Source organism: Halichoerus grypus, unplaced genomic scaffold (assembly GCF_964656455.1).
Source record: "Halichoerus grypus unplaced genomic scaffold, mHalGry1.hap1.1 HAP1_SCAFFOLD_186, whole genome shotgun sequence".
Lineage (NCBI taxonomy): Eukaryota > Metazoa > Chordata > Mammalia > Carnivora > Phocidae > Halichoerus > Halichoerus grypus.
The window spans coordinates 11,062-22,500 of NW_027555113.1; positions in this window are offsets into that span (position 1 = coordinate 11,062).

Genomic DNA, 11,439 nt, shown 5'->3' on the forward strand with positions numbered 1-11,439 from the left:
TACTTAATAGAAATCTTAAAAGAAAAAAAAAGAAAGAAAAAAGAACCCATGTAAATAAAATCAAACACTAAGCTACTTGGCTACCAGAAGCCCTTCACCACCACTACCTCCCCCCCCCCCCCAGGGGAGGGGCTCAGACTAATTTACTGATCTGTATTCTTGGATACCCACCGATATCAGATCAATTTGAGAGAGAATGAGAGAATTGGGTTTGACTCTACTGTTACTATTCCTTAGACTACACTTGGGGATAAAATCAATGGTGTCATGTAGTACCAAACCATGTAGAAAAATAACCAAGTTCTCAGATAAGGAACTATCTCTGAGACCCCCTCCCTTAGCACAAGGGACCAAAAGTTGCGACCTGCACTGTCTCAGATCCTTCCATTCCAAAGCCTCCACTGCACCTTAATTCAGCTTGAAGCAGTTAAATAAAGAAGGCAGACCTCTGCCCATGTTTCATAGAAATGGAATGCAGGATGGACAAGGGGAAATTTTAACAGGGAAAAATGTAGCATGTCTGACTCCCTGTTATTTTTATTCCCTTTTAACCTGTAGGTTGAAAACTTCTGTTTAGCCCTGAACATAGCCATGTTACAGCTAAGATTTACAGAAACTGTTGTTTGCCCAAAACCTACCTCCCCTGAGGAGATGGAAGAATAGCCACAGCCATCATCATCCCAATTCCCTAAGACTGAGGAATGACCATAACTTGGTGGTGGGTGGTGGTGGTGGGGGGGGGGGGGGGGGGATTGAAACCGTGCCCCATAAGGTTAATGAGGTTGATGCTAGCAGAAAGCTTAAAGCTTGTTTTTCAGGGAACTGTTTCCCCCTAATCAGCTATTGTGTCTTTTCAGGCCCTGCTACCAAATACTGGCTGTCTCTGCAGAAGTCTGGACTCAAGGTCAACTGATAATGGCTGCAGCCTATGAACAAGCAAGGTCCTGATTCCTTACCTGAGAAAAGGAGCCTAAGACCCCATCCAGGTTGTACCAGCTCTCAGAGCATGCCCACAGCCTCTTCTCCTTGTCCTCAGATAACCTCCTGACATCAGGGACTCAGTTTTGCCTCATTCACATGTCAGGTCTCCACCCCGAAGTAAACATGGGAATCTACGGTACATATGTTTCCTGAATATACGTGCTCCATCTTTCGCCATGAATAATCATAAATGTCCCTGCCCTTTTCCTTTTTGAAGTTTGATTGTTTGTTTTTATTTATTTATTTCAGAGAGAGAGAGAGAGAGAGAGAGAGACAGAGAGACAGAGAGAGAGACACACACAGAGAGACAGAGAGAGAAACAGAGAGAGAGAGAGAGAGAGAGAGAGAGACAGAGAGCTTGTGCGCATGGGTGGGTGGAGGGGCAGAGGGAGAGGGAGAAGACTCCCCATTGAGCAGGGAGCCCCAGAGGGGTGGGGCTCGATCCCAGTACCCTGAGATCATGACCTGAGCTGAAGGCAGATGCTAAACCGGCAGCCACCCAGGCGCCCCTCCATTCCATTTTTTTTTTTTTAAAGAGATAAACATTACATACTTTATTTTTAAAAATTCATTCATTCATTCATTCATTCATTCATTCATTTTTCATCATCTGTGGTCCCAGTGTAGGGCTTGAACTCAGGACCCTGACTGAGATCAAGAGTCATGTGCTGTTCTGACTGAGCCACCCAGGTGCTCCCCTTCTGTTCCATATTTTAAACAACCCTGGGATCACGGCTCAGAGTCACAATTGGCCCAATGAGACTCACATTCACCCCTCTGTGCAGAGGTGCCATCTGTGGGGCTGGTTCCTGTTTGTCCATCTTCCTTCCTCCTCTTACTGGACAGGAAGGTGGTGTGCGAAAACAGCCAGTGACTATGTGGAATGAGACCGAGGATTTCCCTTGGGAAGCAGTTGGGAGAGGGAGGACAGGTCGATGGATAATCAATAAACTTTTTTTTTTTTTTAAGATTGTATTTATTTATTTGACACAGAGAGACACAGCGAGAGAGGGAACACAAGCAGGGGGAGTGGGAGAGGGAGAAGCGGGCTTCCCGTGGAGCAGGGAGCCAGATGCGAGGCCCGATCCCAGGACCCTGGGATCATGACCTGAGCCGAAGGCACATGCTTAACGACTGAGCCACCCAGGCGCCCCAACAATCAATAAACTGTTAATGTTGCTTTAGAGGAGTGTGCTTGCTGGGCCCATAACTCGGTGGATGAGTTAGAACAGTCCCTGTCAGGCCTCCCTTAGCCCTTAGCCCTTAGCCCTTATCACTCCATGCTTGTGTTTGGCCTCTGACCGCTAAGATACCACCATCATGTGTTCAAGGTCCTCCTCAGACTCAGCCAGCCACACCATGCCACACCCTCCTACCTGCACACCCACCCCTGGAAGGCATTATAGTAAGACATCATCCCCCACATTCATGATTCCCAAAGGGTTTACTGGAGTTTCCTGGGTTAGGAAAAGGAGGGGACTCTTTTTGCCCCCAGATGAGGTGAGCTCTTCAGACACCCTCTTTCCCCTTCCCCTCCTCCCTCCCTCCCTTTCCTTCCTCCCTCCCTCCCTCCCTCCCTCCCTCCCTTCCTTATCTCTCTCCGAAATTTGCAAGCTGCAGCCTAAGGGTTAGGGGGAGTTGAGGAAAGCCATTGAATGGAGGGAAGCTCCAGGCTCTGACTTTAACAGAAAGCTTTCTGCATTTGAATGAAGCGATTGAATGAGGCCCATTAGAATGGATCACCCTGAACGTCCCATCAGCCGCCCCAGCCCCACCCCATCCTCCCCCCCCAACTGAAGTTCTCTGGTCGAATTGGAACAGTGGGGGGGGGGGGGGGCTGTCCATCCTAAGTTGGCAACTAGGCCCCTGGCCCATAGGGAAAAAAATCACGCACGGGTACAGATGAGTTGGTAGCTCAGGCAAAGTGGTCAAAGTGTTGGCAAGGTTTCTGTGGATGAGGGGAGATTTGTTCTGGGACCACCCTCCCATATACATCTCTGGCTGAGAAGTGGGCAGGGGAGCCCTGTGGGGGTGGGGGGGGCGGGACCCACATCTGGAGCTCGGCGTGGACTATAGCCGCTGCCTGCCCGGGTGTGTGTGCCTGTGTGTGTGTGTGTGTGGGGGGGCGCTGAGGGCTAAGGGCTGAGGGTGGTGGGGTCTGCTCACGCTGACTCCTGCAACTCAATTCATTCTGGGAACCTTCTGTTGTTTCTGCTGAGGTGCCAGGTGCTGTGATGACCAAAGCTAAACTCCTCTCTTTGCCTAGTTCTTAAAAGGCCTGATTCTAAATGGGCAGAAGACATGAACAGACATTTTTTCAAAGAAGACATCCAAATGGCCAACAGACACATGAAAAAGTGTTCAATATCGCTCGGCATCAGGGAAATCCAAATCAAAACCTCAATGAGATACCACCTCACACCAGTCAGAATGGCTAAAATTAACAAGTCAGGAAATGACAGATGTTGGCGGGGATGTGGAGAAAGGGGAACCCTCCTACACTGTTGGTGGGAATGCAAGCTGGTGCAGCCACTCTGGAAAACAGTATGGAGGTTCCTCAAAAAGTTGAAAACAGAGCTACCATATGATCCAGCAATTGCACTACTGGGTATTTACCCCAAAGATACAAAAGTAGGGACCCGAAAGGCTACGTGCACCCCGATGTTTATAGCAGCAATGTCCACAATAGCCAAACTGTGGAAAGAGCCAAGATGTCCATCAACAGATGAATGGATAAAGAAGATGTGGTATATATATACAATGGAATATTATGCAGCCATCAAAAGGAATGAGATCTTGCCATTTGCAACGACGTGGATGGAACTGGAGGGTATTATGCTGAGCGAAATAAGTCAAACAGAGAAAGACATGTATCCTATGACCTCACTGATATGAGGAATTCTTAATCTCAGGAAACAAACTGAGGGTTGCTGGAGTGGGGGGTGGGGTGGGAGGGATGGGGTGACTGGGTGATGGACACTGGGGAGGGTATGTGCTATGGTGAGCGCTGTGAATTGTGCAAGACTGTTGAATCTCAGATCTGGACCTCTGAAACAAATAATGCAATATATGTTAAGAAAGAAAAAAAGAAGAAGAATGTAGCAGGAGGGGAAGAATGAAGGGGGGGAAATCAGAGGGGGAGAAGAACCATGAGAGACGATGGACTCTGAAAAACAAACTGAGGGTTCTAGAGGGGAGGGGGGTGGGAGGATGGGTTAGCCTGGTGATGGGTATTGAGGAGGGCACGTTCTGCATGGAGCACTGGGTGTTATGCACAAACAATGAATCATGGAACACTATATCGAAAACTAATGATGTAATGTATGGGGATTAACATAACAATAAAAAAATAAAAAATAAAAGGCCTGATTCTCCTGTTATCTTGTTAAATGGACTGACCCCTGCACCCTCCCATCCTGCCAGACCCCTTGTGCAAATACTTCCACTTGAAGAGTTCTTTCTCTGAATCCAGAAAATAAACAAACAACACCCACCACCCACACCCACCCCATTGCCACAAATACCTAGCAAAGACAAAGCTAGCTGGTCTCCTTCTGCCTCAAGGCACTTTAGAGAGTCACTCTCTTACACACACCTTAGGCTCCATTACAGGCTGCTGTCTCCCTTTCTCTGGCACAATTCCATCCCTGGAGGAGCCCCATATCGCATCTGCAGCCGTGAGCTGGAGACAGTATGCTCAAGTAACCGGGTGGTAGCACCGTAACTTTGAAATGACCTACACCCCAAGTCATCCATAAACACGGTCCCTGGAAATCTTTGACATTCACGTGCCTCTGATGAAATCCTTGCTTTGGAAACTCCAGCACCCATAGCCAATCTTGTCCATGTTCTGCTAACCTTTGCTCGCCCTCTGTTCGCCTGATATTTTGCCTGATTGTTTACACAGAAATTAGATCCCATCCGGCAAGAGCTGAATCCGAGTCCTCTGCTCACCCCACGACGGAAAAGAATATGCACAGGCCTGCATCCCTCTTCTCCTTCTCCACCATGTCAGAAGAAAAGGTGGCCCTCCCTCCTCCCATCAAAACCCAAACCCGAGATAAGACTTAGATATAAAGGAAACCAGCATACTGTTTTGAACTATAGACACTTGTAAAAACTAGCAGCAGCAGCAAGCAAGGAAACACACAAACCACCACCCCACCACAGGTGCAAGGAGGGTGCGCTGACTCACTGAATCTCCCCCTTTTCTCCCCAGAAGCATCCCCCACCCATCCCCCCGGAAGATGTCCTCCCTATGCCAGAAGGGGAGTGAGTGACGTTCTTTTCTTCCTTTTTTTGTTTTTAATTATTCTTTTTAAAAGACTTGTATTTATTTGAGAGAAGGGGTGGGGGGAGGGAGGGAGGGGGAGAGAGAGAGAGAGAGAGAGAGAGAGAGAGAGAGAGAGAGAGGGAGAGAGAGAGAGAGAGGAAAGCAGACTCTCCGTGGAGCAGGGAGCCCGACGTGGGGCTGGATCCCGGGACCCTGAGCTCGGGGCCTGAGCCGAAGGCAGGCAGACGGTTCACGGATTGAGCCAGCCAGGCGCCCCAGCTTTCTTGTTTCTTTGTCTGCCTGCTTGCCTGCGTGTGGGGTCTGTGGATGTCTGATGCCTGTCCTGTGATTTCGTGGGGAGGTGGGCCATCTTTCCTCCTTCGAATGGCCTTTGCGCATTTGTCAAACTTCTGTCGGGCTTGGGCCTATCTGTTTGGGTATCTGTTCCGTTCCATCCGTCGACGTGTCTCTTTTGTCTGCCAACATCACAGGGTCTCTATCGCCTGTATACATAAGCATTAAACGGGGCTGGCCGGGGGTGGGGGGGGAGGGGGGGAGACGACGACTTTATTTCCTGAGTTTTGTTTTGTTTTCTTCGAAATCACCACAGCGATTCTAATTCCTTTTGCCTGTCTGCTTGTTTATGTAATCTGTACACCCATCCAGTGCGGTGCTGGAACTCACGACCCCCGCAGATCAAGAGTCGCGGTCACGTGGGCCTCCTCCGACCGAGCCAGCCAGGTGCCCTGAAGTACGTGTACTTGAAAAACCGATGTGACCATGAGAGACAATGGACTCTGAAAAACAAACTGAGGGTTCTAGAGGGGAGGGGGTTGGGAGGATGGGTTAGCCTGGTGATGGGTATTGAGGAGGGCACGTTCTGCATGGAGCACTGGGTGTTATGCACAAACAATGAATCATGGAACACTATATCGAAAACTAATGATGTAATGTAGGGGGATTAACATAACAATAAAAAAAAATAAAAAAAAAAACCGATGTGAAGCCTGCACCCGTGACCTTTTTTTTTTTTTTTTATTAGATGCACCCGTGAAGTGTTTACTGCGAAACCTTTTGATCGTCGCACTCTTGAGTTGAGGCCGTACCAGTAAAGAACGTAGTTTAGCCAACTGAGGAAGAGATCAGCTTTAAAGGAAAACCTTCTTTTCACGTTTGTGATGTCTGGTCCATTCTCTCAACTCGATCGATGTCCAGCCTTCAGAGCCACATTATTTGCTTGGTTTCTCTCTCGTCTGTGCTTCCTCGTGTACTTTCCTAATGCTCAGGATTTATGGTTTACGGAGAACAGTTTTCAGCCTGGTGTGTGTGTGTGGGGAGGGGGGGTGCGGGGGGAATGTTGTGAAGTGGGATCAGGGATTCACGCGGGTAAGGAGGAGGCAAGGAGAAAGGCTTGGTTGGGAAGGAAACCATTAAAGGTCCATGTTGAAATGGTGAAGTTTATTTTATTTATTTATTTATTTTTTTTTTTTCCAGATTTTATTTATTTATTTGACAGAGAGAGACAGCGAGAGAGAGAGAGAGAGAGAGAGAGAGAGAGAGAGAGAGAGAGAACACGGGCAGGGGGAGTGGGAGAGGGAGAAGCAGGCCTCCCGCGGAGCAGGGAGCCCGACGTGGGGCTCGATCCCGGGACCCTGGGCTCGTGTGACCTGAGCCGAAGGCGGGCGCTTAACGACTGAGCCACCCCCCAGGCGCCCCGAAATGGTGAAGTTTTTTTTTTTTTTTTAATTTTTTTTATTGTTATGTTAATCCCCATACATTACATCATTAGTTTTAGATATAGTGTTCCATGATTCATTGTTTGTGCATAACACCCAGTGCTCCATGCAGAACGTGCCCTCCTCAATACCCATCACCAGGCTAACCCATCCTCCCAACCCCCTCCCCTCTAGAACCCCCAGTTTGTTTTTCAGAGTCCATCGTCTCTCATGGTTCTTCTCCTCCTCCGATTTCCCCCCCTTCATTCTTCCCCTCCTGCTACATTCTTCTTCTTCTTTTTTTCTTTCTTAACATATATTGCATTATTTGTTTCAGAGGTACAGATCTGAGATTCAACAGTCCTGCACAATTCACAGCGCTTACCAGAACACATACCCTCCCCAGTGTCCATCACCCAGTCACCCCATCCCTCCCACCCCACCCCCCACTCCAGCAACCCTCAGTTTGTTTCCTGAGATTAAGAATTCCTCATATCAGTGAGGTCATATGATACATGTCTTTCTCTCTTTGACTTATTTCGCTCAGCATAATACCCTCCAGTTCCATCCACGTCGTTGCAAATGGCAAGATCTTATTCCTTTTGATGGCTGCATAATATTCCATTGCATATATATACCACATCTTCTTTATCCATTCATCTGTTGATGGACATCTTGGCTCTTTCCACAGTTTGGCTATTGTGGACATTGCTGCTATAAACATCGGGGTGCACGTAGCCTTTCGGGTCCCTACTTTTGTATCTTTGGGGTAAATACCCAGTAGTGCAATTGCTGGATCATATGGTAGCTCTATTTTCAACTTTTTGAGGAACCTCCATACTGTTTTCCAGAGTGGCTGCACCAGCTTGCATTCCCACCAACAGTGTAGGAGGGTTCCCCTTTCTCCGCATCCCCGCCAACATCTGTCACCGAAATGGTGAAGTTTAATGTAGTAAGAGTTACCTTTAATCGAAGGAATTCTTGCTGGAGGTTGCTTCTCCCCTCTCCTCCCTGGATAGGGGAGTGAAGTTTTTTCGAGGTCCCTAGTGGACACAGAAAGCGTTCAAGGGCCCATAGCACCTATGGATGGGGCTCTGTTGCCCTCTAGTGTCCTATCCTCTGCTACTGCTGTTCGTGGTTTCCTCTGACGACTTAGTCGTCACAGGTGTCTATCTTTGATGGTTAATGCTGCTCGGTGTCGGTTGTTTGTGTGTTTGTTTTTGAAAGCTTTTTGAGTGATCATCCAGCGTGGTGCTGGAACTCACGACCCCTGCAGATCAAGAGTCGCAGTCGCGTGGGCCTCCTCCGACCGGAGCCAGTCAGGTGCCCTGAAATGCGTTTAGTTGAAAAAGGAAAAAAGAAAAAACAAAAAACGAAGAAACAAAAAACAAAACCCAAACCTTTTTTTTTTTTCTTTTTTTTCCTTTACGGGTCAGAGGAAGTTCTACGCCTTGTTTTTCTTTTACCCTTAATAGCACGGAACAGTTCTTCTTCTTCTTCATCATCATCATCATCATCATCAATATTTAGCTCTTCTAGAGCACCTCCCCCGCCCGCCGCGTACTAGTGTTGGACGGCACGGATGTCCCGGAACTGGATTTATTGAGTGAACGGCTATTTTAACTCCCTTCCTCCCCATTCCGCGCCTCCCCCCGCCCCCGCCCCCGCCCCCGCCCCCGCCCCCGCCCCCGCCCCCGGCCCGCCCCCGCCCCCCGCCCCCGCCCCCGCCCCCGCCCCCGCCCCGTTTGTTGTCCTTGGGCGTTATCGTGGTACGTGCAGAGACGGATTCGGTTTGCAGCTTTCTGGGGGCGGTGTGTGTGTCAATCCCCCCCCCCCCCCTTGCTGTCCTGAGCTTTCTTCGTGTGCTTCAGAGAGACCTCCTCCTCCCCTTAAAATGATAGAAGGTAGAAGGTTCATCGGTGGTGGTTGTCGGAGTACTCGCCTGGTGTCGGTTTTACGGTCCTTGCCCGCCGAAATTTGTCTTAAGTCCTCCCGGAAGCCCGGGCGCCGCAGGTGTGCCACTGTGGGAGGCCCGTGCGGGGAATTTTCCGCTCGTGTCCGCTTCTCCCGGGGCGCGTCCCGTGGCCAGTTGGCCCCCTTTCCGGCGGCAGCGGCCCGGACGCGTTTTCCAAGTCTCCCCTGGGCTGCTGGAGTCGCGCCTGTGCCGGCCGGGAGCTCCCGAGGCCGCCGCCCCGGGGGCCGCCCGCCCTCCGCCCTCCGCCAGCCCCTCCGAAGCGGGCCGGGACGAGATCGGGCGGCCGGGCGGCCGGCTGTGCGCCTTGGCGGGCCCGCGATCCGGATCCGCCTCGTTGTTGTTCGCGCCGGTTGTCTCGCGCCACCTGGCGTCCGCTTTTATATAGCGTCTCCCCGCTGGAGCGTCGGCGATGTCGGCAAGGGATTGTATTTGGCCGCGGTTCCCGAGGCGGAGTTCCAGGAGGCCGGCGACGCTAGCGCGATCGTCCCGCTGTCTCCGGGCCGTCGGCGCGCGCTCCGCTCGCGGGAGATTGAGCCTCCAGGTTTGTAGGGTGGTGGTGGCGCCGCCGCCTCGCTCCCGGAGAGCCGCGTTGGGGGGCCGCCTGGACGGGTCGACCAGCACCCGCCGGTGCCCCCCCCCCTCCGCCCGCGGGGTTGCGGGGGGAAATGGGAGAGGCTGCGTCCGGCGCCCGGGCGCCATCCGGCCCCTGGCTCCCGTCGGTCGTTGGGCCTTCCGTGTCACGCTCGGGCGGTTGGGGACCGGCCTGAGCCTTGCGGGGAAGCCCGTGGATGGCGCGACGGGCCCGGCCGCGGGCACGCGTGGGGTCCCGGTCATCGGACCCGAGATTCTCACTAAGTTTTCCGAGGCCCGCTGCGGAGGTGGGGACCGGACCGGACCGGGTCGGGTCGGGCCGCGAGCGCCCCAGGGGCCCGGCTGCGGTTCCCGTTGAGGTCCGGCCTTCGGGGGGACGCCTCCGCGGTATCGCCCCCTTTCCTCAGTCCCGGCCGGGAGTCAGGGACCGGCATGGGGCGGTCCTGAGGCCCGGGGAGGAGGGCGTCCGCAGGGGCCTCCGTCGAACTTGGTGAGAATTTCTAAGTCCCAACATGGGGACGACAGGCGGACCCGGACCCGGACCCGGACCCGGACCCGGACCCGGACCCGGACCCGGACCTCTCCGGGCCGCTCCCCACTCCCGCCAAGTCCCTACTCGCTGCCGGCTGCCACCACGTTCCCGGGGTCGACCAGATGGCCCTGGGGGCTCCGGGGGGAACCGGGGGTGATGGAATAGTGCTTGGGGGCCCGTGGCCGGGCCACGGTCCCAGGAGATCCCGGTGACCTGTGGCTAGGCCCCGCCGGGCGGCGCCAGCTATTTTCTCACCCGAAATGAGCGCTTTTTGCTGCCAGGTAGGTGCTGGCACGTTGTGTTGTGGTGATCCTCTCCTTAAGAGAGGTGGGCCTCTGGGCGTGTGGCAGGGCTCCGGGCTTGACCGTGATGCCAAGCCCGGCTCTGTCGCCGCTGGCTGGAGCCGTCCGCGTGGGCCTGTGCGGCGGCTCCTGTGCCTCCAGGTGGTCCAGGCCGTTGGTGCCGCCTCCGGTCTCCAGCACCCGAGGGCAGTGTGGGCAGGGGGCGCGTGGGTCCTTTACCCCGCGCACTTCACTCTGCAGGCACCCGGCTGCGGTCGTGACAACCCCCCATCCCGCAAGGCTCCGTGCCGCGTGTCAGGCATTCTCGTTTCTGGGGTTGTCCGGCTGTTCCCGCCCTAGGGTTTTCGAGGGGGTGTCGGTGAGGCTGAAGCAGGCTCCGTCGGGTTGCTGTCCTCACCGGCCTCTCCCCTCCTCGGGACCTTCTCGGGGTTTCTGTTTTGCCAGATCGATGTGGTGCTCTCGTGCTCTCCCGGGCCGGGCCTAAGCCGCGTCAGACGAGGGACGGACGTTCATGGCGAATGGGACCGCTCTTCTCGTTCTGCCCGCGGGCCCCTCGCTCCTTCACCTCTGCCCGCCGTGGCGGTGAGGTGGGGGGTGTGGGGGGGTGTGCAGGCTCCGGCCCGACCCCGCCCTCCCGTGTTCTGCCTGACGGCGCTCGCGGGACCGGGGTCCCCTGACGCAGCAGACACTCTCGCTTGCCTCCCCTGGCTTCGTGTGGTGCGCGGCCCTCCCCGCCACGGGGAGGGCCGTCCCGGCGCCGCGCTGCTCACCCGCTTGGGCGTGCTGAGCGCGTTGCGCGTGGCTCTCCGTGGTGCCCCTGGAGCGCTCCAGGTCGTCTCAGGTGCCCGAAGCCGAGCCGGTAGCGTCGTTTCCCGTTCCCAGCGACCCCCTCCCTCGGGCCACCGCTGTCGGTGGCGTGTCCGAGGAGCGGGTGGTGGAGTCGGTAAGGGAGGCCCACCCCGCCCCCCCGTGGGACGCGGGCGCCTCGTCGTCGCCTGCCACAAGCTGTGCTGGTGGTGGGGATTGGACTTTGGTGTGGGGCGTGTGAGCCGCTTGCGGCGGGCCGAGCC